Source organism: Narcine bancroftii, chromosome 7 (genome assembly GCF_036971445.1).
Source record: "Narcine bancroftii isolate sNarBan1 chromosome 7, sNarBan1.hap1, whole genome shotgun sequence".
Classification (NCBI taxonomy): domain Eukaryota; kingdom Metazoa; phylum Chordata; class Chondrichthyes; order Torpediniformes; family Narcinidae; genus Narcine; species Narcine bancroftii.
This window is the reverse complement of record NC_091475.1, coordinates 26,630,797-26,658,468: the sequence shown is the minus strand read 5'-3', so window position 1 is coordinate 26,658,468 and position 27,672 is coordinate 26,630,797. Positions and strand designations below refer to the sequence as shown.

The window sequence follows — 27,672 nt, the reverse complement described above, 5'->3', positions numbered from 1 at the left end:
TTGCCTTTTGTCAGTGAGGTGGGCTCTGCGGTCTTCTTCAAAGGAGGTTGCTGCCCGCCAAACTGTGAGGCGCCAAGATGCACGGTTTGAGGCGTTATCAGCCCACTGGCGGTGGTCAATGTGGCAGGCACCAAGAGATTTCTTTAGGCAGTCCTTGTACCTTTTCTTTGGTGCACCTCTGTCACGGTGGCCAGTGGAGAGCTCGCCATATAACACGATCTTGGGAAGGCGATGGTCCTCCATTCTGGAGTCGTGACCCATCCAGCGCAGCTGGATCTTCAGCAGCGTGGACTCGATGCTGTCGACCTCTGCCATCTCGAGTACTTCGACGTTAGGGATGTAAGCGCTCCAATGGATGTTGAGGATGGAGCGGAGACAACGCAGGTGGAACCGTTCTAGGAGCCGTAGGTGGTGCCAGTAGAGGACCCATGATTCAGAGCCGAACAGGAGTGTGGGTATGACAACGGCTCTGTATACGCTTATCTTTGTGAGGTTTTTCAGTTGGTTGTTTTTCCAGACTCTTTTGTGTAGTCTTCCAAAGGCGCTATTTGCCTTGGCGAGTCTGTTGTCTATCTTATTGTCGATCCTTGCATCTGATGAAATGGTGCAGCCGAGATAGGTAAACTGGTTGACCGTTTTGAGTTTTGTGTGCCCGATGGAGATGTGGGGGGGCTGGTAGTCATGGTGGGGAGCTGGCTGATGGAGGACCTCAGTTTTCTTCAGGCTGACTTCCAGGCCAAACATTTTGGCAGTTTCCGCAAAGCAGGACGTCAAGCGCTGAAGAGCTGGCTCTGAACTTGGTGCATTATATACATAAAGATATAATATAAAATAAATATAAATATTTTGGAATCATTTGCAGGTTGCACAGTTGGTTCGCGCAATGCCCTTACAGTGCCAGTAATCAAGACAGGGATTCGAATCCCATGCTGTCGGTAAGGAGTTGGTATGTTCTCCCCGTGTCTGCATGGGTTTTCCATGGAGACTCTGGTTTCCTCCCACCGTTCAAAACATACTGGTGGTGTCGGTTAATCAGATAAAAATTGGGAGCCATGGACTTGTGGGCTGAAATGGCCTGTTACCGAGCTATATGACTAAATTTTAAATTTAAATTTAGATTCATTTATAAGAGACCCAAGGTTACAGGAATCTCTCAGCCTGCGGGAAGAAGTTATCTCTCAATCTGGCTGATTTTGATGCTCCTGTGCCTCCTTTCTGATGGTAGGAGGTCAAAGATTCCGTGTGATGGACGGTAAAGGTCCTTAATAATTCTTTGAGCCTAGTTTAAGGAACACTCCCAGTGAATGTTGTCTATAGGAGAATTATTAATTTTTAATCAAAAAGTGTGGTATCTCATCCCCCTTTTATACCTTTTGCCCCAAAAATAAAATCTATGCTCTTGATTCTTGAAACCTTCTCCAATACAAGCAGCTGTTTTCTGTTACTCCATCTGAACTAGTCACGATTTTGTACAACTCATGCTCAACCATCCAAGAACACCCCCGGGTTCTCCAGTCTGACGCTACATCTGAAATCCCACATCTTTTGAAATGTTTTAAAAATCCTTTCTCCTCCCTCTCTGGGACTTTCACAAACATCTTAAAATATGATGACTAGAATTGGTTGTAATTCTCCACCCATGACCAAACATGTTCACTTACCCATTGCAACATATGGTGACATTAAACTGACCTCTGAAATTGCCTAGAAAATTTCTCACTTCAAGAGCGCTAAGAGGATTCCAACATAATAGTACATGAATAAATAAAGGATAAAGGATAGATATAATATTCAGAATTAAACTTCATTGATCTTGGTCCAAGTGAAAGAAAAGGCTTTCATTTATTTTTCTTTCAAAAATAAACTTAATTCATAAGCTATATAAATGGCATTTAAAAATGCCTGATTTTTTTTTACATTCAGAGTCTCGTTCAGATTATCCATAACGTTATCATTTCTGTCCATTTTCAGCATTAGGATTTTCTGTGTGCTGATCATCATTTCCTGAGACAATACAAACTTCATAGAGCTTAGCCCCTCAATACCTAGAGGCAGAAAGATCTTATAATGCAATCCTTCCTCATTAAGCCTTTGGTTTGGCTGCATGGAGCTTCAGCTGCTCCCTCAGCATGGACTCTTGCAGCCTGGAGCATTCCAGTTGGCTGCATTCCCCTGCAGACTGGGGCACCAACAATTTTGGACATCCCAATGACTGCCTTTCACCGACCGATTTGATGATCTTCTAGCAGGGCTTGAATTTATAGTTTTTTTGAATACTTCATAAACTTTATTCGTAATGCAAAATATGTACAAGTACAAAAGAAACACCCAGGAACATGGTACTGTTGTTCTCGCTCCACATTGGCAGTGTTATTTGGTTCTGTGCATCAATGCTATTCAGTTATATGATATTAATGTGATTTTATTAGATGACTGATTATAGCATGGCAGAATGCAGGCTACACATCATGTTAACAATGACCTTTTAATCCATCCTCTACAGCATCTCTGGATCCCTTGGTGAGTAGTCAAACTTTACAATATGCAAGCAGCTAAAAATTATGTACAAGATATTCTAATTACTGTGATGTACTACTCTATCAATTAAATCATCTGAAAACTTCAAAGGTTCCCTCATTTACATGATAAGTAGAGTGCAATCACTAATTGTTATCTGTCAGTAGGAGCTTCCAGGTGCAAGACAGTCCTCAACAAGGGCCTTGGGCAAATATCTGCCAGATATTCCTAATGGCTAAGATTTTCTTTGGACTCCTGTAAATGAATAATTAATATACTGATGTCATGTTCATACCCACATACCTTTCAAATAATTTAATAAGCTTTCATAGGTTTTCCATTTTATATTCAAATGCTATGGGCATTTTAGACTGAGTTCTTGATTTTAAAATTAAGTTTATAGCAATTGTGGACACAGCAATCTTGCTGGGATCAGTAAAGATCACAGCTACAATCAGTTTTTAAGGCATTGGGACCAAATTAGAGATTCAATCAGATAAAATATTCTACAACCTGTCCATTGGTCAACATGGAAAGTGAAGAAATACCCTGAAATTTGAATAAATGAATAAATAATAATAAATAGGAATAAATTATAACAGTGGCTCTAAAAATTATACATGTGCAGTTTGTCGCTTTTGCTTCTAAGTCCCACTGAGATGGAATCTATTACCTGACCATACATTGGTATAAAAATACCCTGCACCACATATTTCTGGTATTAAATAAAAATTATTTAGAAATTGATCTGGCTGAAATCCTTTGTCTTCTCGCCACCACTCAGAGAGGGGTGGCTGAGTGGAATGACCTTCCGGAAGAGGTGGTTGCAGCAGGGTCTGTTCTGTCTTGAAGAGAAGGTTGGATGAGTGCCTGGATGTGAGGAGGTTGGAGGGTTATGGACAGGGAGCAGGTAGGTGGAACTAGTGGAGTTCACTTAAATTGGTGCGGATTCGAGGGGCCGAGATGGCCTGTTTCCGTACTGTAATTGCCATATGGTTATGGTTAATATTCAGCAGGATGAGTGCCCATTGTTCAAATATTGTTGCTGACAATTTTGGCAACTGGTTTATCCTTGTCCATGTTGAGCAGCTCACCATATTGGGAAGGGGTCTGGGGCAGGGGATTGTGCCTGCGATGACAGAAGCAAGCAGAGGAGCTGGATTGTAATGTGCCTTTTCCTGACTGTGCACAACTGAATGTGCTTTTAAAAGGGGATGTCTCCTCTGCCAATGTTATGTTAAAGGGTCATTGACTCCTTTAATGACTGATGCATTGTTAATTTGAATCAACAAATATTTCAAGCTCAGAAACTTCTTTAAATTTGCTAAACTGTAAAGAAGCAGAAAGAAACTCAAGTTATATGCTTTATCAACTCTTCTGCAATAACCAGTTGGTTTGCTAGTACCTATTGCTCTCTGAGTGTATCATAACGGGGAGAATGAGGAGAGGACAAGCTTCCGGGACCTATTATTTTGGGGAGCAATTTTCCTTCAACATCTTTAGCAAGGAACAATGCTTAAGGCCTCTACATGGCCGCACTGAAATGTTACAAGTCAAACCACACCTCCAGCCTTGGAGGATAGAGAGAATTACTGGTGATTATCAAGGCTATCTTGGTTGTCGACATCATGGCTCCTTCCTCGATTGAATTGAAGGCACCTACTGCAGATTTCAATTTGCCATCTTTCATGAAGAAAGGAAGGAGTGACACTCCCACAGAGTTGAAAGTATTTCCTGCACTCTTAGCAGGCAGTAATATGCAGCTTCATAAGGATTCCTTATGCTGCAGGGTGCACTAGAAGACGATCATGTTACTGTGCAGGTGTCACATTAATTCTGAGACTTATTCTAACCAGATGTATTTCACAGCTTCAACATCCAACTACTGTGTCACCAAAGATGTACATTACCATAATGCACCTATTATCCTGATAGAGCCATGACATCTTCCCTCTGTTGATCTTTATAGAGACACCATAACAAATAGGTTATATCTGTGTGAAGATATATCTGTCTCTTAATCCTGTGTATATCCCACACACATCAGGCAACCTATAATAATGGAGACCACATTCTTACAGGGACAGAGATATTTTGGCTCAGTTAATACAAACTGTTCTCTACAAGTAGTACCATATTAACACAGACTAGAGGGGTCTAATAGCCTGTTTTCTATGCTACAGCATTCTATGGTTCTTTGTGGAGCCCATCTCACCATATTTTATCATCAGTTGAGTGGGATCGACAATGTTGTATCGTTTCCCTAAATTAACACCTCAGTATTCACAAAGTATTACTCAGCTTTGAAGATTCTAGCAAAAGATTCATGTTCTTTTTCCTGCTTATCAGTTCTAATTTTGTTCACGTTATATTTACTGTCAGTAATTTAACTTTTAATCAGTGCCGAAAAAAGTTTAATTTTAACATGAGTGCACTTTGATAAGGAGGACTTCTCAACCCCTCTGCTTTAAGAAGAATGTGAAAAAGACTGGATAAAAGTGTTCAGAAATGGCCACCATTATTTCTATAAAAAACCTTGAAGAAGGGCTCATGCCTGAAACCATAACCATATAACCATTTGCAGAGCGGAAACAGGCCATGTTGGCCTTTCGAGTCCGCACCGGTTCACTAGGACAACTCTACTAGCTCAATCCTCCCACTCTCTGTCTATTTGAAAATCAAAGATGTAATGTAGTTATTTACTGCCCATTTCAGGTATAAGCAAAAATGGACAGGCCCCTAAATCGTTGGTTATATATCTTTACCTCCAATGGATGCTGTGTAACCTGCAGAATTTTTTTGGCATTTTTGTGTTTTTACTACAATTACAGTGTCTGGAGACTTTCATGTTTCACATTATTATTTCTGTGCTCTCTCTCTCTTTCTGTCAGAGCCAGATTTCCTTGCACATACTATCCTCTTGGTCCTATGTTTCTTCCATGAGACAAATGAGGAAACATGTCACTTTCTGGATAAAGGCCCCTAGCCCACTCTACCATCAGCTTCATCGATTTAAGTCACTGAAGCAGTGAATTCATTTACTACTGGTTCCTTCCAGCTAATGCGGAGGAAACTTGTGAAATAAACTTGGCAGAAGCTTAACATAGAGTCAAAAGTTCTTGGCACTCTGTTCACAAAGGCTGGGCAATCCATTTCTTTCCTTATGAAAAAAAGATGAATCAAGCATCCATAGGCAGGTGCAAGAAGTAATTCAAAGTAATCACATGGCAATTAAAGGCCTAAATAAAAACATCCTGAACTGGAAAACATTTACAGTGGAAGTCCAGAAATCTGGAACACCCAGACTTTTAGAAAACTCTGAAACTTTTTAAATTTAGCGGCCTTCTGTATGCGTGCATGCATGCGCAAGTGCTAGAATTGCCCAGCGGCAGCCATATTCATTTATAAACCTATACTAGTGGATCCTAAAGTAGATAAACTTCATGGTGTGAAGAGAAAGAGGAATGCATTGAAACTGAGTGACAGTCTTGAAATAATTAAGAAACTAGAACGTGGTGTGAGGAATATTATTCTAATGGAATCTTGATATTGAAAAGACTACCATTTATGATATAAAAAAGGCAACTGCAGAAAAGTCCATGGAAATGGTTATTAAATATGTGGAAAAGAACCATAGCTTCATTCTTCCAGACACAATGCAATGTGCACATCTGTGCAGAGTAATTTTCTCACAAAGAAATTGCAAAGTCGTAAACGAGATAATTTATGAAAGTATTCAAAGAAAACAAAAGAAGTGTCAAGCAGATGCAGTGGAAGCTGCAAGTTTTCCATTCACACAATCAGTGCAGCTCTATTCCTCCTAACTATGAATTTTAAAAGTACTGCCCGAGAATCTGCCCGACCCAATCCCTGAGCAGTCCAGATTTTCGTACTTCTACGCTATTAATAAAGCAGATGATCCAATGCCAATCAGATTAACTTCCATCATCATAAGCAATATCCAGTCTTTTGTCCCAATCCTTTTACCAAATGCTAATTAATCAGGACCACTCCCAATGTCTTGTCTTTGTCTTTGGCTTGGCTTCGCAGACGAAGATTTATGGAGGGGGTAAAAAGTCCACGTCAGCTGCAGGCTCGTTTGTGGCTGACAAGTCCGATGCGGGACAGGCAGACACAGTTGCAGCGGTTGCAGGGGAAAATTGGTTGGTTGGGGTTGGGTGTTGGGTTTTTCCTCCTTTGTCTTTTGTCAGTGAGGTGGGCTCTGCGGTCTTCTTCAAAGGAGGTTGCTGCCCGCCAAACTGTGAGGCGCCAAGATGCACGGTTTGAGGCGTTATCAGCCCACTGGCGGTGGTCAATGTGGCAGGCACCAAGAGATTTCTTTAGACAGTCCTTGTACCTTTTCTTTGGTGCACCTCTGTCACGGTGGCCAGTGGAAAGCTCGCCATATAACACGATCTTGGGAAGGCGATGGTCCTCCATTCTGGAGTCGTGACCCATCCAGCGCAGCTGGATCTTCAGCAGCGTGGACTCGATGCTGTCGACCTCTGCCATCTCGAGTACTTCGACGTTAGGGATGAAAGCGCTCCAATGGATGTTGAGGATGGAGCGGAGACAACGCTGGTGGAAGCGTTCTAGGAGCCGTAGGTGGTGCCAGTAGAGGACCCATGATTCAGAGCCGAACAGGAGTGTGGGTATGACAACGGCTCTGTATACGCTTATCTTTGTGAGGATTTTCAGTTGGTTGTTTTTCCAGACTCTTTTGTGTAGTCTTCCAAAGGCGCTATTTGCCTTGGCGAGTCTGTTGTCTATCTCATTGTCGATCCTTGCATCTGATGAAATGGTGCAGCCGAGATAGGTAAACTGGTTGACCGTTTTGAGTTTTGTGTGCCCGATGGAGATGTGGGGGGGTTGGTAGTCATGGTGGGGAGCTGGCTGATGGAGGACCTCAGTTTTCTTCAGGCTGACTTCCAGGCCAAACATTTTGGCAGTTTCCGCAAAGCAGGACGTCAAGCGCTGAAGAGCTGGCTCTGAATGGGCAACTAAAGCGGCATCGTCTGCAAAGAGTAGTTCACGGACAAGTTTCTCTTGTGTCTTGGTGTGAGCTTGCAGGCGCCTCAGATTGAAGAGACTGCCATCCGTGCGGTACCGGATGTAAACAGCGTCTTCATTGTTGGGGTCTTTCATGGCTTGGTTCAGCATCATGCTGAAGAAGATTGAAAAGAGGGTTGGTGCGAGAACACAGCCTTGCTTCACGCCATTGTTAATGGAGAAGGGTTCAGAGAGCTCATTGCTGTATCTGACCCGACCTTGTTGGTTTTCGTGCAGTTGGATAATCATGTTGAGGAACTTTGGGGGACATCCGATGCGCTCTAGTATTTGCCAAAGCCCTTTCCTGCTCACGGTGTCGAAGGCTTTGGTGAGGTCAACAAAGGTGATGTAGAGTCCTTTGTTTTGTTCTCTGCACTTTTCTTGGAGCTGTCTGAGGGCAAAGACCATGTCAATGGTTCCTCTGTTTGCGCGAAAGCCGCACTGTGATTCTGGGAGAATATTCTCGGCGACACTAGGTATTATTCTATTTAGTAGAATCCTAGCGAAGATTTTGCCTGCAATGGAGAGCAACGTGATTCCCCTGTAGTTTGAGCAGTCTGATTTCTCGCCTTTGTTTTTGTACAGGGTGATGATGGTGGCATCACGAAGATCCTGAGGCAGTTTTCCTTGGTCCCAACAAAGCTTGAAAAACTCATGCAATGACTCCCAATGACTCAACCCATAATTGGTAATCAGGCTCTCTGTTGTGCCTTAACTTGAGCATGGCTTTTCCCTGATAAATATTAACAGCAGATATAATGAGCCCCGTGGAATTCAAAAAAGTGAAAAAGAACAAAAAGACATCCTGAAGTGCCATGTGTCATCCTTGAATAAATCTACAGGCCTGCAATACACCACCCACATAGGCTTCAAAATCATTCTCACTCTTTGTACCACATAATATAGGAATGAAGAATGATTGCTATTTTCTTCAGGTAAAGGGTGGAATGTACGAGTTGGCAAAATACCTCTATACCCAGAGTATAAGTGGTTATTCATGATAATTATAATAATGAATTTAAACAATTTAAAAAACAATTTGTTAGGAGTGGAACTAAAGTTGGGACAGTGTACAAGTGATATAGAAATAAGAAGACAGCTTCTTTGTGCTGTGCTCTGACAAATGGGTCTTTAACCACATAACCATATAACCATTTACGGAGCGGAAACAGGCCATATCGGCCTTTCAAGTCTGCACCGGTTCACTAGAACAACTCCACTAGCTCAAACCTCCCGCTCACCGCCAATAAACCTTCAACCCCCTCACCTCCATGTACACATCCAACCTTCTCTTAAATGACAGAAGGGACCATGATGCAACTATCTCATTCGGAAGTTCATTCTATTCTGCCACCACTCGCTGAGTGAAAAAGCCACCTCTAATATTTCTCCTAAAGTGTTCCCCCCTGACCCTTAACTCATGGCCTCTTGTTCCAACCTCCCCTGCCCTCAGGGGAGAGAGTCTGTTTATGTCTAGTCTATCTATTCCTTTCATAATTTTAAATACCTCTATCAAGTCCCCTCTCAGTCATCTACCTGCTGTGATCTGCCAGATCTGGAACTGTGCCTCAGCCTGGTCAAACTACACGCATGGTTGATTTGCCCAGAAGGTCAGCAGCTTGAGTGCGACTGTGTTGACTGCTGCCTTTTCACTCATCGCTGGGTCCTAGTGAGCTAACTTTCATATTAGAAATGACCCTTTTCACCTTTCAGACTGCATATTAAAGAAATAATCAGTAAATGCCTACCTAAAATTGATTGGTTAACACATGACTTTGCAATTGATCAGCACTGGTCAAGTGATATTCTTACAGCACCAAACTTAAGATTTTAAAATCAATATTTGTTGTTCAACATTCCTGGATTTTAATCAACAATGTACAATCCAAAAAAATTAAGAAACAAATCTTCCAAAGCAAAGCTGAATTCCTATTTCTGGATTCATTTCGATGAGTTAAGATTACTCACTTTTGTGGGAATATAAGCTGTTGAGGATGTGTTTTAAAAATAGTTCAACTTGTATTTTTCTTTGGCTTGGCTTCGCGGACGAAGATTTATGGAGGGGGTAAATGACCACGTCAGCTGCAGGCTCGTTTGTGGCTGACAAGTCCGATGCGGGACAGGCAGACACGGTTGCAGCGGTTGCAGGGAAAAATTGGTGGGTTGGGGTTGGGTGCACAAAAACACAAAAGTTTAAATGAATAAAATGGGCTTTTAAATATATATAATTTTTATTGGAAGGAACATCTTGAACATTGCATTGAATAGCAATTGTACAATGCATGGTTTTCACTATCAACAAATCTTCTTGTCAGCAGTGCACTTGATAAAACTGACCAACAGTTGCTTTTGTACAGGATTTTAACTTGCTTCTCCATTCTTTAGGATTGTAGCATGTTCAACAGAAAGATACTTAACACCACATTAAACAAGAAATTCAAATGAGAGGGCATTCCATAATTCTATTTTGTTAACTGAAGAAATAGAAACATATGTTGCAAGCTCTGCACAATTAAATATGGCATCAGCGTTAACATAATACAAGCAATAAAGAAAAGTAGTGGGGTGGTTAAACAAGCACTCACAAAGATGCATGGCAAAGTGATTTTAACTCCTCCTCCACGGGAAAATGAAACACAGACAGAATGAGCATTTTTCAGCCTCATCCCAAAGACATTGCAGTTGTTGAACATTGAAAGGCATTTTAAGGCCATCTTCATTTGAAACTGTTTCACCTTTAGAAAAAAAGAACTCTTATTATCTCAGGGATTCTCCCAACACAGTGCAAGGATAAAAGCATTGATGGAGCTGAGAGATGTTCAAGGTCACCTTGTCACTTGTCATTTGTGAGGAAAAAGAAAATGGATGTTTGTCAGCCTGATTTTGGCTCGTGTGGGTTTCAGTTGTTCCCAAGGATGAGTTGGAAGAGTCAATAGCTACAACAAAGCAACTTCTCGGTCTGTGTAAAAAAAATCTGTGGTGATATGTAATTATACCACTAGGTCACCAGGGGTCATCCTGGTAACCTTGTATATAAAGCAGTCCAGAGCTACAGTTTAGCCTTCCAGGTTCATCTTTGAGAGAGACAAAACCTCTTAGTGTACATATTAGTTTATTAAATTGTACTGACAATAACCACACCAGCAGTGCGAGTATAAGACTGTTTTAATAAACTAATATGTACACTAAGAGGTCTTGTCTCTCTGCAAGATGAACTTGGAAGGCTAGACTGTAGCTACTAGGATGGAAGCTTCTTCTGCTCCAATATGGATTCCCGACCACCTGGAGACTCTTCATGAGGAATGGAATCTGGGGATGACCAGTATGTACGTGCATCCGAGGACAGAGACGGCGAGGGACCGCTGTACTGGAATCGTGGTGGAATGCGGGGAAGACTACAGAAGTACGACAGGGCAGGTAAGAAACAGCAAAGCGCCCTGCCTGCCCGTGGGTTTGACGGTACAGACGCTGCCGACTCTAAACCCCAGGCCGATCAGAAAGGGGCCGCTACATGCGCGGGTGGAAGGATCTCCACAAGTCGTACTCCCGATCGCCATGTATGTTCGAAATTCCCGACCACTCCAGAGCCAGGGAAAGCGGACACCGCTACTATCACTCCCCCAGCAGCAGTTTCCCCAGTACCATGGAGACCTGACGCTACCACTGGGATCCCCCCTAAGCCTGCTGCAAACGTCCCAAAGCCAGAGACTCAGCCAACAGCCCCAAGCACCCAGGTTACTCCTCCAGCAGACACAAGCCCCACAGAGGCTCTACCAGCAGCTCCTAGTACCCCAGGGTCTGCCCTTGCTACACCTAGACACAGAGACCACGTAGAGACCGGGAATGACTCCCGGGGGTACCCCACATTACCTAAGGGACCAGAGACTGCGGCTTAGCCATGTGCTGCGACCAAACAGGCTGGAGCTCGACCTCAGAAATCCCGGAGCCGGCACGCACTTTGGCCGCTGGCAGACATGCTTTCTGGATTACGTGGAGGGTGCTGAGGCAGCAGATAAAGAGCTATTAATGCTGCTGTTAGCGCAGCTGGAAGACTACCCTTACTCACTTATACAGGATGCCAGGTCCTACCAAGAGGCAATGAGCATTTTACAGAGGCATTACAGTAAGGGACATAGCGAACTCCACTCCCGGTACAGGCTCATGACCAGGTCACAACAAGTAGAGGAGTCTGCCAGAGACTTTATACTCTCTCTGAAAGACCTGGCGAGAGGCTGCAACTTTAAAGCAATATCAGCTCAGGAGTATGTGGAGGACCTTATTAGGGACAGAATTATTGCAGGCATATGGTCCACTGAGATGAGACATCGATTGCTGGAGAAAGGAATGGTGGGGCTAGATGAGGCAGAGACTATTGCTGAAGCTTTAGAAAGTACCAGGAAAGAATTGGAGGAGTATTCACAGGACCCTGGGGCTTGAACAAACGTCACACTGCTGGACTCTCTAGCCCCATGAAAAGAAAAGTGTGCTGCCTCACAGGAATTCACAGCAGTAGCAGCACACCTTGAGGGTCCCAAGTGCTTTTTATGTGAACAAAGATAGCACCCCAGAGTCCTCTGCCCTGCCAGAAAAAATGTCTGTTCCAACTGTGGAAAATGTGGGCATTATACAAAAGTCTGCAGATGCCCCAAGGCCACAGCCAAGGCCCATTCTCATGTTAATGAGAGGCAGGAAAGCTCTTCTTTCTCCACAGACAAACAGAAGAAGAAGAATGCCACGTGCAGCTGGCCATCTTGGACAAATGCTACAGAGCAGAGGATACAGTCTTCAGGAGATGAATTTGTCGTCGAGTACCATCGGATGGAAAGACACGAAGGACTCGCCAGACTTGCTTCCCTATGCATGAATCAGGCGAGTCCACACAATTTATCTGATGCCACTGTGTGCATCAAAATTAATGATGTGAGGGTAAGTTGCTTCATAGATAGCGGAAGCACTGAAAGTTTTATTGACCAGGGGTTAGTCAACCTCCTTGCCCTCCCCACATGCCCGAGTGAGCACCGGATTCTGTTAGCAGCCAGCAGCCTTGCGGCTGAGGTAACACAGGGTTACTCTAGAAATAGATAGCACAAAATACGAAGGGTTCAAATGACTAGTACTCCCTCACCTCTGTGCTACTATTGGGGTTAGATTTTCAGTGCCAGTTAGAAAGCATTGCAATAGTGCACAACGGGCCTCACCCCCCACTACGCCTTACAAAGAAACAACACTGCAGCCTATCTATCCTGAACATAGAAACCCCTCCGCTGTTCACACACCTGACCCCAGAATGCACACCAATAGCCACAAAGAGCAGGAGGTACAGCCCGAGGGACAGAGCCTTCATTAGGACAGAGGTCCACAGGCTACTACAGGAGGGCATCATAGAGCAGAGCACCAGCCCATGGAGAGCCCAGGTAATTGTAGTAAAGTCAGGAGAAAAACTGCATGTTAGTAGATTACAGCAGACAACCAACAAATTTACACAACTAGATGCCTACCCCCTGCCACACATAGCAGACATGGTCAACAACATTGCGCAGTATAAGCTGTTCTCCACCATAGACCTGAAGGCAGCATACCACCAACTGCCCATTAGAAACAGCGATCGCATTTACACGGCATTTGAGGCAGATGGCAGGATGTATCAATTTCTGCGACTCCCCTTCGGTGTCACCAATGGAGTGTCCCTGTTCCAGAGAGAAATGGACCGAATAGTAGATGAGTTCAAACTGAAAGCAGTGTTCCCCTACTTAGACAACGTGACAATCTGTGGCCACACTCAGGAGGATCATGACACGCATTTAAAATGCTTCTTCCAGGCAGCTGAGGAAAGGAACCTAACATACAACAGGGACAAATGCATCTTTAGTGCCAGGAAGTTGCCAATCCTGAGCTACATAGTGCAGAACGGGGAAATCAGCCCAGACCCAGCCCGTATGCGCCCTCTCCTAGACCTCCCAGTGCCACACACACTGAAAGCACTAAAAAGGTGTTGGGGACTGTTCGCTTACTACGCCCAATGGGTCCCCAACTACACCGACAGGGCCCACCCACTTATAAAAGCCTCAGTTTTCCCACTGTGCCCAGCAGCCACTAGAGCACACATGTCAAACTCTGGCCCGCGGGCCAAATTATATTTGGCCCGCAAGATCATGTTAAATATATATTAGAGTTGGCCCGCTGGCCGCCACGCCAGTATAGCGCATGCACACTGAAGGTGAAAATGAAGATGCCGGAGGTGTGGAGGGATCTCAGAGTCCCGAATCCCGGGGATCGGAGCGCCGCACTCAGCACGCCCGGCTCCCGGACACACAGACGCGGCTGGAGTTGGGGACCATCCTCGCTGGGTCTGCACTTCAGCGGCGATGCCGGACCGAACGTCTCGTTGGCGATGCCTTCCCCCTCGCTCCGTGCGCGGCGGACCCTGCCTCCCGCTCCTTTTGTTGGAGGAGACGAGCCCAGCGCCGTGAGATCACAGTTTAATCCCTCTCCAACCATGGGAGGGGGATGGGAGCAACGCGCTCTTCTCAGCCAATTCCTCCACCGCCCCGGACGCCGGCGTTTCAACGGGGGGTTCGGGTGCCTTCGTCAGGCGACTGACCTGTTGGTCCAAGACAAGGGGAGAGTGTACAAACTCCACACAGACAGCACCTGAACTCGGGTGAACGTGGAGCTGCAACCCCACATTCCATATCAGGAATTCATGAGCGCAGAAGTACAGCAGTACCTGCATGAGAAAGGGATTGCTACCAGCTGCACTACAAGTTACAATCCCAGGGGGAATGGACAAGTCGAAAGGGAAAATGCCTCTATCTGGAAAACGGTCCTCTTGACCTTAAAAGCAAAAGACCTGCCTGATACTAGGTGGTGTTGCCAGAAGCCCTACACTCTATACGTTCTTTGTTGTGTACTGCCACTAACATGACCCCACATGACTGTATCTTTTCTTTCACAAGGAAAGCCATGATGGGCACAGTGCTGCCTCAATGGATGATGACACCAGGACCTGTTCTCCTTCAGAAGCACTGCAGACCCCACAAAGCAGACCCACTGGTGGATCAAGAGGAGTTGAGGCACGCGAACCCTCAGTACACCTTTGTCACATTCCCAGCTGGAAGAGAAGACTCGGTGGCCACCTGGGATCTCACACCAGCCGGATGTGCGAACAACGCGGAGGAAATACAGATGTCTATGGATCAACAAGGAGCGGAGCAGCAATCACCAGAACAGTCGTCCATCGAGTCACCCCAGAGGACTAGACCACCCACCCTGGAAATCAGGACCCTGGTTGCGCCCGCCCCACAAAATATCACCACCCTAGACTTGATGGCAGGACCTAATCCCATACAAGAGGATCTCCAGCCCACACGGCCACATGGCCATCTAGTACTTCCCACTCACACACATCCACCAAGAAAGGCCAAAAGGCAGACCGCACTCCCCACCCCTATACCACTACCAAGGAAGTCCAGAAGGCAACAGAAGGCACAAAAAATTTTGGACTTATGAACTTACAAACAAGGGAAGGAGGACGGGGTGGGGGGGGGTGGGTGGGGGGAATAACAAATTTTTAAGTGGGGGTGAATGTTGTGATATGTAATTACACCATTAGGTCACCAGGGGTCACCCCAGTGACCTTGTATATGAAGCAGTCCAGAGCTACAGTCTAGCCTTCCAGGTTCATCTTGCAGAGAGACAAGACCTCTTAGTGTACATATTAGTTTATTAAAGCTGTCTTATACTCGCACCGCTGGTGTGGTTATTGTCTGTACAAAAACATTCAAAGATTCTCCAAGGAACACAAACCTCACCAGCTGTACAACTGATTTGAGTACATATCGCATACAGAAGAAATCCTTCTGTTTCACCCTTCTTAGTTTCAAATTTGATCATACTTTGCGGCACATACAAAATGCATTTGAACTTGATTGTGCTCAAGTGTCAGATATCAAGAAGCAATATCAATGAGCAAGTACCAAGTAAGCCTTAGTCAAAAATCAGGTGTCAAAAAAATGTTACAATAGGGTAACAAGGATCAGAATAAAGGGGATTTGGATTTCTCGATGAAGAGCTCATTGTCCCACTTGCAGCAAATGTTTTATTAAATTGTTATGGGGAAAGTGGCTAATGCAAACACTTCCAACATCATGTCCATCACTCCAGACTTAGCTTTGCTAAAAACCTACTGTGTTCATTAACATAGGCCAAACTCCATCGAATGAGCAGGAAAACCGATATTCTAGCTGGTGTTATTTTTTTACACCCAAAATCTGAGTTACAGCTGTGTTTGAAGTTATCATTTCTGGCACATCACAGCAATTGGTTTAGTAATTTTTTTCTGACATGCACTGTACTTTTAACATTTGAAATGCTTTTTAATAGCGTTAGAGCCTTACATTAAAAATTGAAATCCTTCCACCATGCACTTCCTTAATTATTTTCAACTTAATGTGTGTGAGTGATTGATGATTTTTAAAAATTTTAATTTTCATTATATCAATAAAATGAAGAGACATTTAAGTATAGAAGATGACATAAATGCCATTATTCCCATGGCACTGGTTTCCACTTGGGGTTTACTGGGTTTTACATTCTGTTGAATGTTAAATCAATTTTCAGGGAATTTGGACAAGAAACTAGTACAATTCCTCAACAAATGTGGTCAGGAAGGTGCAACAGTGACTGAACTTCCTAAGAAAACTAAGGCAGGAAAGTCTATTGTGATGGATTATATCATATTTTATATAGATATGTTTTTGAAGGAGATAGATTGTTGGAGTAGTGTAGGTCACAAACAAATACTTCACAAAACAGATCTCATTTAAAATGCCAGAGCTTTGCTCAAACCAGACAGTCCAGGCTTCGAGTGCCTTTGCATAAACTTTGAAGAATGCCTATAGGGACAACTAGGTGTTAATTGGATATGCTGTGGAGTAATGGATTATTACTTTGAAAGCAACAGATGAACGGATTCAGAAGTTTGAGTCCAGTGCCACAATCTGTCTGGTTACAGTTTGCTGTTCGAAGACGGTCATGTGGTTTTTCAAGCAGAGAGAGACAAAACAGGCTTTCTCTAAGAGAGAGAGAGAACTGGTTTCTGCAGTCATGGCAAGCTGGCAGCTTGTTGAAACCCCATTTTGAAGATGGGTTGTGAGTTCTGAGTTCAGTCTGTTGAAAACCCTGTGGCCCATACAAAAGGAAATGGCTGGAGTGAGAAGTGAGATTAGTCTGTGAACCAAAGAACGTTTCTGAACATACACATTGCATACACGTGCACTTAGAATTAGAAGGGGGGTTAAGTTAATGGTAATAAGTGAAAGTTTGATCCTGTTTTTATGATTAAAGAAAATTAAAAATGACTTTTGTTTAAGTAATATTTGTCTTGGTCAATTTCTATTGCTGCTGGGTTTTGGAGTCCTCTGGGCCATAACACTATATATGCGTTTGCATATTTTTACACTGAGGACCAAAGAACAGTTTGGTCCAGTTGTACTTATATAATTGGATGATAATAATAAACGAACTTGAACAAAAGTGCAATGAAGCCCATTCAAAACACTTTGCAAAATGTTTTAATCCGCCCCTTTTTTAACCAGTCATCGAAGGAAATGGTGCTAAATGAAATGGTTCACCTGCAGCTTTGTGAGCCAAATGACCTCCTGTGTTGTTAGAAAATTTAAATGATGAGATATGAAAATAATTATTTATTCTCAACAAAATCTGAGAAATGTTATGTTTCCTCTTTCATCTGCTTGTATTAACTTGCTTATTGTCACAGGCACGTGGAAGTCACTAAAACTGAGAAACAACAGCTCCATCACTGCATGATTTGCTGAAGGAGGAAGAGGAGTGCAGTGAATCACATGTCACTGTCTCAACACTGAACAAGTCCAGTGTCACTTGTGAGGTATGATTTCACCATAGATAAATGAATTGAAACTACTGTGTTCTGCTAAGGATTGTGAGATGTGAGGCTCAACTGCTGACAAGGTCCTGTGACTCCAACTCCTCTCTCCCATGCTGTTTGTATGGCTTCCTCACTTACCTGAGGGTGATTACTGATGTTACATAGTCAAATGGCGCAACTCCTGTCCCCGAACCAATGGCTAACACTGCTCCCAATGTCAACCCCAATGCTTCAGTTTTATCCTCTATCTTAGGATGGTAAACACCTTTCCCTTCTCAGCCTGAGATTGGACCATATTTTCAGAAAGAGAAAAATTACTTTTTGAAGTCCAATTACTTGTTCTTTATAACCTGCACAGCATCAGTTAATCTGAAAGAATTGCAAAAACACTCATTACAGTTTTTAGGGTTGCATTGAGATCTTATGAACAGAAGGTTGCATTTATTCTCCATGTATACAATGAGCATAATCAGGTTAAAACAATTTATGCCCAACATGATAATTTATTCACTGGAAAATTCAGAGGAGGGTCAATGTTCTCAATAACTTATAAATGTGTAAAGAAACACAAGGTTGAGTATGTGCTAAAGCTGCTTGATCAGATTTATTTACACAAAAAAAAAGCACAGAAACCACAAAATCCAGCAGGATCCTAATCAATAGTTACAACAAAATTAAAAATTATATGGCTTGTGTGGTGAATGTCTGCCAAGCTGCTTGTCTCCCCTCTGGTGAGCCTTGCTGTACTAACATTGGCTGTGCATTATCTCTACTGTTAAGGACACTCCCCTTGGGTATGCACCTATTGTCTTTCATTATTGTACCATGAGTTTCTGCTAATAAAAGCCATGATTATTGTTTGACCACATCATCTTTGTCTACTTCATCAATTGGCACTTCAGCTTGTTGACAAATAAAGGAATGCAGAGGCATAGATCTTAATCTTTCATTGAGTTTAGAATCTATCACCCTATTGATGCCGGTGATTGTGGAAGGAGGGCAATTTTGCTCTTCAAGTTCATTCTCCAAGTTAAAGCTGATAACCTTGGTCGAAGAATACTGAGAGTATTTTGTTTATTGAGGATTCCTGATTTTGAAGATCATACAGCTAATAATGAGACAATCCACTGGAGTTAAACACATTAATTTGCTGTACATGTAAGAGATTTTTGTTTGATTTAATATTTTCTCCAGCATTGAACTCTTTAAGTATGGCGAAATGAAATCAATGTATGAAATATCATTGAGACTAGAATTTCAGACCAAAGACTCATCTACCTCACCAAAGTACAATGAGTTGCACTTCCTTTTCCGATCCCACCTGAAATGGAGGGAAGCAAAATACGAAAGTCTGCAGAAACCGTGGTTGAAGTCAAAACATAATGCTGCAGAAACTCAGCAGGTCAAAGAGGGTCCTTTATATAAAGATAAAGATACATAACCAATGTTTCAGGCTTGAGCCCTTTATCAAGGTATGGAAAAATGTAAGCAGGTGCCTGAACAGAATGGAGGGGGAGGGGGTTTGGAGGGGAGAGGAAGAGAGAGGAGCATGGACCTAAAGGCAGGAGGTAATAGGTGGATGAGGGATGGAGGTGCACCAGCAAGCAGGGGGAGCAAGGAAGGCTCTATGAATGGAAAGGGAAGGGGGTGGAGAGCTGGAGGAAAGATGACAAAGGGAAAGGGAAGGGAGAGAGAATGGCTAGCAGAAACTGGAGAAGTCAATGTTAATGCCATCAGTTGGAGAGTGCCCAGATGGAAAATCAGGTTTTGTTCCTCCAATTTATGGATGGTCTTGGCAGGATAGTACATGAGGTCATGGGCAGGATGGGAGTGGGGCATGGCATTGAAGTGGTTGGCCCCTGGGAGATCTCTGTCATGGACAGTGCGAAGGTGCTCATGAAAGCGATCTCCCAGTGTGCGCCCAGTCTCTCCGATGTAGAGAAGGTCAGAAAGGGAGCACTGGATGCAGTAGATAACCCCCGTGGATACACAAATGAAACTTGAAAGGACTGTTTGGGGCCCCAAATGGTGGTGAGGGAGGAGGTGTAGGCATAAGTGAAATGGAGGAAAAAATGTTTCTAAGCTTCTTTGAGCAAATCCAAAGCATGCATCAGATGGTTGCTTTTGAGTTTCAGCAAATTCATGGATTTAAAATGTAAAATATGTCAGTAATTTCTTAAGTTCAGAATATAGTGTGCTAAAGTTTCAGAAAATAGTGAAAAGTGAGCTCTAAGTGATCCATTTACTCCATTATAAGCTTTTAAGGCAAGTGATCATTGGTTAGTGAGCAACAAACTAGTTAGAAATAATAATCTTATATAATAATTTTATTAGAAAGACAAATGGGAGGTGGCTAAATTTTATAACCATTGATGTAGAGTGAGTATAACCTTGTGCTAATTCGCATTTGTGCACTTCATGTTACATGAAGTTGCATAAATCTAAAGTCATCCAACCACCACCTCAAGTGAACTGTACAGAAAGTGAACATTGATACATATGAACAAATTATGCATTATAAATGAAATATGACAGTGTAACAAACCCAGTGCATATACCAGAAGGGTACAGCATAGAAATTAGATTCAGGCTTACGACTTTGCATTTTCACTTTCAGTCTTTGATGTGCAAGGACACAGCTCCGTTTGAACACAAACGTCTTTCAAAATCTCACTGTTTAAAATACTTTCCTTTGATAGTTTGTTTATGGAAGACTTCATCTCTTTCCATTTTATATTTCAGAGAATGCAGTGATGTGGGCAGAGTGATATACTAATTTCAGCAATATTTTTGATTAAAAGTGATAATGATTTGGAGAGGAAATGGAATGGTGGTGCAGAATTTATAGATTGCCGTTCGCTAAAATTGGGGCAAATAGCTGTTCAAACAGTTCAACAAACAGTCCTATTACTTCAGGAGATCTGTTTATAGAGAAACTGAGACACAAGAAAGGAATTGAGTTCATAATGGAACACCACAAGACCCTAAATGAGTTGCCCAACAAGAGTTTCAACACCATCATGATTCACACCTAGACATCATCTAAGATATTGAATGATCTGAATAAATCAGTGAAGGTAAGAAAATTAATTATTATTTTTGCATGTTAAACATCTTTGATAATAACAATGACCTCCTGCTGCAGAGGCTTGAGTTATTTTTAATGTTTGTCATTGACTGCACATTTAGCACAGGGTGCACATTAACTACACATCCTTTCCCTGCAAGCACACATTCATTTGTGCTGTTTATCCATTTGGGCCAAAGTAATCCTACCATTAAAAGTGACTACATGCTGACAACTCAACTGATCATTATAATTGCCACTATTCACATTAACTCTAATTGCACAAGTAGTCAGCTCTTAACAAAAAAGAGAGAGCAACATGAAAGAAGAGAAACAAAAGAAAGCGACATGAGAACTTACTAAAATTCATATCTTTATCCTGTATGGAGCGGAAGCTCGGCAAATCATAATGACGTGAAATTAATTTCGTTTTTGCCACTCTTTTCCTTTGCTAAACTACTCCTTCTGTGTTAAGAGTACATGTTTATTCCTCTTTTCCTTCTAAAGGTAGATTAGAAGAAACCAAATCGAAGAGAGTTTTGGCTGCTCTATATCTCCTAAGTGCCAGTCCTAACCATTCTATCATGTGAGACTTAAATTGAGAGAAAGAATGGGTGAGACGTTTGGAACAAGTGACCAGAAGGAGCTGTGAAGCTTCCACTTCATACAGGATAAAGATATGAATTTTAGTAAGTTCTCCTTTTTTCATGTCGCTTTCTTTTGTTTCTTCTCTCTCATGTTCTTTTCCTCTCTGCTCTGAACACTGGACTAATGTCTGATATCTGCACCACATACAATCTCCTCTCCATGTTTTCTCACCACCAATATATTTCCACCCCATTACTGTCAGTGAAACCACTGGATCCTTATTTACTTCTTTACATGAATAATTTCCTCTGTCTCTCATCCTGCATTCCATTTCCTGACAAGCTTGTTGTATTTCCTGCCCTTTTTGCTCCCATGGTGAAACCTTTTGGCTTACCCCAAACGTCCTATTGCTTCCATTCACCTTCTCACTGGGGTCACCTCCCTTCCCTATCATTTCTCCAATCTCCCTCATTGTCATGTGCTTCCCCATATATCCCATTTCCAATCCTCCTTTCCAGACCACAAGGTGAAGATAAAGAATTTCAGGATGCTTCGTTTTCTTCACCCAAGATGACAGTTCTGACAGAATCATTTTGTCATTATGTTATCTTTGTATGTGCTTGATGCCATTGCAAGGACTTTAATAAGTCTTTAATAAAGACTGAATTCTTTAGTAACAAAAGAGAGGGAGGCAATTTTCATGAGTATCTTGAAGTTGCAAAGAGTTACAATGATTTTAATTGTCAAAAAATGTGCCACAAGAAGAAGTTGTGTAAATACTAGACTCTGCTAGGAAAAAAAATTCAAATAATTGCAATATTAACAACATCTGTAATCCAGTTATCCCTCCGAATAAGACCAGAGAACTGGAATTTCAGTGTTATGTTACAGCTTCAATGAGGCCTTTCAATGTGCATGATTCTGTTTGTTTGATTAACACAATTTGACAATATTCCTAAATGCCAATAAATTTTAAAGCCACAAGTAACCACAATGTAATCAAAGGGAATGATTTGCATTTTTTTAGTACCAACAAAACAAGGAGAGAAACACAGAATGTTGGAGCATCTCAACAGGTCTCACAGTGTCCATAGGAGGTACAGATATATAATCAACATTATTTACCAAAAATATACTTTATTGGCAATATTTTTTACAAAAGAAAAACCATTCAAAATCTCTTCCCTTAGTTTCGTATCCATGCATTTCCATCGCTGTACATTATTACATACGTTCTCTAATTCAGCCATTCTCAATGGGAGGCCCTATGGCTGCCCTGGGGATGCACAGCACATTTAAGTTTACTTTTCACCTCACATATACATATTTATGTTTTTATGTAGTCGGTAGGAGAGAAGTACAGAAGAAATCAAAACTTGACCTTCACAGGGAAGGGAACCCATTAACTTTGAGCAGAGACCTAGGGAGGCCAAGGCCAAAAAAAATGTTGAGAATGGCTACTTGACCACTGGTACCTTGTCCTTGTTATTTGAGGGATGTTCCCTTGACCTCAGCCCTTCACTCCCTGGTAACGAGACCAGGTTCATTTGTGATCAGGTTTGTTAGTGATGAGGCATTCCACCAGATGACCTGGATGGTCTGCTCAGAGAAGCACCCTATCATGTCCACAAGGCCTCATCTCAGTGTCTGCAGGACATTCCGTAGCACATAGCAGCACTTGGTGCCCTTGTACTTTGGTTACATGCACAACCTGATGCAGCCATACACAAAGGTGGCAATCAGGATTGAGGGGTAAATTGGGTACACCCTTGGTCCCATTTTCTGGTGACTTGTACATGACAACCCTTCATAGGGCACCAGGGTAAATCAGAAGAGCAAGGCAACAGACTCATCAGTCCACCATCCACTTCACAGTCAAATCTGACTACCTGAAGGGTTGGGGGTCTGGTTAAGAAGGCCCGATATGAGCTACAAGAATTGGTCGGAGCAGATTGTAATGGTCCAACAGAAATTGGGTCTGTGGGCACAATGGTCACTCTCAATAACAGTGAAGAACCTAGTCATCATGTGCAAGGTGCTCTCACTACTGCTGTACATGGTGTAAATGAGGCCCATCCCCTGCACTTCCACCCTGGCAGTCACCAGAGCAGTCTACCGATTCATACGGGGATCTAAGATGGAAAAGGTTCTAAAGGTCATGTACAGGTTATCAGACAACGGGGGTAAGAGTGTATCCAATGTGACCCTCATCCTGATGACCACCATTCTGCTCTTGTCCTTCCAGCAACAACATGACAGAGGATGCTGATTAACGGGATGTACCTGGGGCCACTCACAGATCCAGACATCTAGAACTACTAAATTACCATCAACTCGGTGAAAGACCTATATTTAGGTCTGCCCAAAACCTGTGGCTCTTTCAACACATGGAGACGTTGGTGCAGGAAAGCTGCTGGCTGGCACATTCCAAGCTGCAGGAGTATGTGCCGAGGGATCCACTAAGGCTTTGTGCAGCCAATGTGAGGGTGCTGTGGGGAGGTCCATGGTCTAGAGTTCTTCCGTTACCAGGCATTGGACTGTTGCCAAGGGGAAACCCCTCATTCAACAGAGGAGGAAGTTTAAAAAAATGGCGGCAAAGCTGGAGCTGCTGCAATGGCAGCACTGCCGCTGGTGCAGACCCGGAGAGAGGTGGGGGGGGGGGGTGTGCAGACACTGCTGTTGATGGCTCTGTACAGGCATTAAGCAGTCTGTTGAAGTAGCAGACAGTGTTTTATTTAAAATCCCGCATTCGAGCGGTATGGACCCTAGGTGGCAGAGCCTGTGTTTGGCAGCTGCCTTGAGGGGCTGCAGATTCTGGGGAAGCAGCAGACTGGCGCAGGGCACTAATACCAGAGAGAACAGACCCTATTGAGAAGGAGAAATAGAGGAGATGATCCCAAAGACAGTGGCTTCGGTGGTACATCAGCGAGGGGCTCTGTGGCTGTAGGATACATACGCTACTTCCAGGCAAGGTACCCACACAGGTTGTGGGCTGCAGGTGAAGAAGTCAAAGGACTCCCACCAGAATGTGGGCTGTTGGAGACTGGTTCCTGAGAACCAAGGATCAGAACTGGAATTCAAGAGGTTGCTGAGGGCACAAAGGGTTCCTGAAGGCTTCCTCATCGTGTTGGAGGTTTGGATTTGTGCTCTGGTTGCTAATGGTTTGAGCTGAATTGGAGTTCCGTATGGCTGCAGATGCTGAAGACAAAGCCACAGACACTCAGTGACTCTGTGGGAGCTCTCTTTAGTTTCTCTTTCCATGACTGTAAGGGGTACCTGGCAATACTAATGGTGAATCATTTTCTGTTTTCATCGTAGACTAAAAGCAATTTTCTGTAATATTACATTTCTGTGTTAATACAGACTTGCCAGAGGGGCTGGACCCACTTCAATTTGCCTATAGAAGAAACCATTCCACAGAGAGGGCTATAACCCTGATCCTTCACTCTGCCCGACCCACCTGGAGAACAATGTCTTATAGGCCTGACCGCTGTTCGTTAACTTCAGATCAGCATTTAACATGATTATTCCCCAGAGGTTGATAGAGAACCAGTCCTCACTGGGATTCAGCACCCCACTCTGTCACTGGATCTGGACTTGTGCAATCAGATGACAATAAACTTGACTTCAATAAATAGTATCTGATCTGATCTGAAATTTGGTCTGATAATGACAAGAGTGTAACAATGTTCAGTGATGGAAATGTATGGATACGAAATAAGGGTGGGAAGAGACTTTGATCAGTTTTCATTTTATAAATAATTTATTGTGAATAAAGTCTATTTTTGGTTAACAAAATCTTTATCTCCCATGGATGCTGCGAGACCTGCTGAGTTCCTCTAGCATTTCTGTGCTTCTCAATTCATACAAGAGGTGCCTCATGGCTCAGGAAGTTCTTTTGTAGTGAAATCCAGAAGCCAGCTGATACATGGTAAAGTCCTACAAAGTGATAAATGTGCAGTTAACTTCTGTTTGATGCTTTCTGTTGGTGACTGATTAAGATTTCAGCAAATCAGTAGGTATTTTTAAATAGTATTATGGGATTTATAAAATATAAGTTACAGAGAATGTTTAATATATTAGTGGCTGTTTTGTCTAAAAGATCACATAATTGATAACACATGACTTCCTCAATATGGAACTGTGCTGCAGTTTATGGAATAGAGCTTGAAAGTACCAGAACCAGAGGTTAGAATGCAATCACCACAGAAATTCATATAGTTTTACTCAACCTTCCTGTTCTATTTTCCAACAGTATTTCCCCTTCTCCTGAAGATGATTAAATATATTGGGCGCTGATATCGAGCAAAACTGGATGTATCTTATTAATTTCCTCATATATGAATTATAATATATACAATAGGATTTGCAAATCATTTTTTGGACATAAATTAGGAACTTAACCAAAGCCACTTCTACCATCCCACTACCATCCTGTCTGAAGTCAATTAGCTTAATACCAACAGGACTAGTTCTAGGATCTTCCTGTATTGCTTTTATAGGATTTGAAAATTTGTGATCAGCAATAAGGAGCCACATGTCAGTTCTCTCCACCCTAATCCCATGTTTCATTAGTCCTGCAGGTGATGGTTCTTCAAATGCACGTCCAAGTACGGTGCAAATATAATGCTGATTGCCGCCTGTGCCACACTTTCAGACAGTGAGTTCTGGACCAGCACCACTTCCTGATGAAATTTTTTTCCATTTACTTCCACCATTTACTCTGGTTTTTGACCCATCTGTTTAGAGAAGTCTTTCCTGCTTTATTTAGGTTCCTTGTATCTCAATTAAGTCCTCTTTCTGCCTCCTCTTCTAAAGAAAACAAACTGAAGGCTTCTTCAGGTGCATTCTCCGCCAAGAATACGCCTGTAAAGCGGATTCAGACCTGTGGAATGGCCGTTCAGGTGGCAATGCTGAAAGGGCAGCGCTGGCCATCTGAAAAGGACAGCTGCACGGGAGGCACCTTGGAGCGCACTCCGGCTCCTGTCCCTTTGAGCTGTCAGGGTTGGGGCGGCTGGCTGTCAGGGCTGGGGCAGCTGGCGTGGACTGTCCCTACACTGATCCCACTACCCCGTGCTCTCCCCACAGCCCTGTATCAGTCCCCACACTGTGGGGTGGCTGGCGTGGGCTGTCAGCGATGGGGCAGCCGGCAGCGGGCTCTCCCCATACTGATCCCTGCTCTCTCCCCACAGCCCCATGCGATTCCCACATTGATCCCACTGCCCCACTCTTTCCCCATAGCCCCATGTTGATTCCCACACTGATCCCACTGCTCTGCCCGTGCCGGCCGCCCCAGCATCCCACGCCTGCCGCCCCATTGCTGACAGCCTGCGCCGGCCACCCCACAGTATGGGGACCGATACAGGGCTGTGGAGAGAGCATGGGGCAGTGGGATCAGTGTGGGGACTAACATGAGGCTATGGGGAGAGAGTGGGGCAGTGGTATCAGTATGGGGATCGACACAGGGCTGTGGGGAGAGAGCGGGGAAGAGGGATCAGTATGGGGACAGCCCGCGCCAGCTGCCCCTGCCCTGACGTCCCGCGCCGGGGGAGACAGGGGCAGCGGGGAGGGGGGTTGTCAGCGCTCGCCAGCTGACTGTCATCCCCTTAGCAGCTGCTTTCAGGTGGCTGCATTCAGGTGCTGGGAGAGACCTCAGTGCTCTGGCAATTATTCCTCCCGGAGGAGGGTTACAAAGTTCGCCTCGCATGAGTCTCTTGCACTTTCAAGTGGCCTCCCGACAGCCGCATATGGGCATAATATGCGGCTTTACATCGGGGGATTTTGGCCACCTGAAAGTGCCTTGAGCTAATCCAACATTTTCTCATTACAACAATGTCAGCCTCATAGGATCTACATCTTCTCTCAGTGCAATCATGTCTTTCATGTAATGTGGTCACTAGAACAGGCTGTGGTCCAATTAGTCTTTCATGCATTTCTGGCATAATCTAACTTTTATATTTTATGACCCAGCTAATTAAAAAAAATTCCTCATAATCATAATATTCAGGTTATTAAATTGAATCAATTTGAATTGGGTTTTTTTGCCATGTGTACTGAGATACAATGTAAAACTTTGTTTTGTTTGCAATCCAGGAAATCAACCTCTATCTAGTACAGCAGGTAGTGGGAGAATAAAAATGTGGTGTTACAATAAGACAAAGTGCAGGGTATAGTGTAAAAGACAAACAACAAACAAACAGTGCAAGGCATTATCCTAGACTAATAGGAGTTCCATTCAAGTATCTGATAACCGAAAGAAAGAAACTGTCCTTGAATTTGGAAGACACTCCCCTTGACCTGTCCTCCTATATTTAATGATCTGAGCCTGTACCCTCTGAAGTTCTTCTGTTCCTCCCATTTATTCCACATTATCTTGCTTTGTTCCATCTCCCCAAGTACCTCACTCTACATTTCTCTTCAATGTCCCAGTTGCTATCTTTCTGCCCAACAGACTGGACCATCAGTATTTCCCTGCAGTCTAAAGCTTTACTCCTTCTTGTCAATTGCATGGCCATTTATACCGGTATATTTGCAATCTCTTTAC

The 27,672-nt window shown here is 43.3% G+C and overlaps 1 long non-coding RNA gene across 5 annotated transcripts; it reads left to right on the top strand.

Annotated features, from left to right (window-relative positions):
• Positions 1 to 774: 774 nt before the first annotated feature.
• Positions 775 to 24,926, top strand: LOC138738633 (uncharacterized). 5 transcript variants are annotated; one of them, XR_011341633.1, is made up of 8 exons: positions 775 to 935; positions 2,430 to 2,520; positions 17,345 to 17,473; positions 20,216 to 20,550; positions 21,048 to 21,229; positions 22,156 to 22,225; positions 23,374 to 23,568; positions 24,492 to 24,926. It is a non-coding gene; the product is annotated as an uncharacterized lncRNA (long non-coding RNA). The 5 variants fall into 5 exon arrangements; XR_011341634.1 differs by lacking the exon at positions 23,374 to 23,568; XR_011341636.1 differs by lacking the exons at positions 775 to 935; positions 2,430 to 2,520 and adding an exon at positions 8,094 to 8,254.
• Positions 24,927 to 27,672: the final 2,746 nt, after the last annotated feature.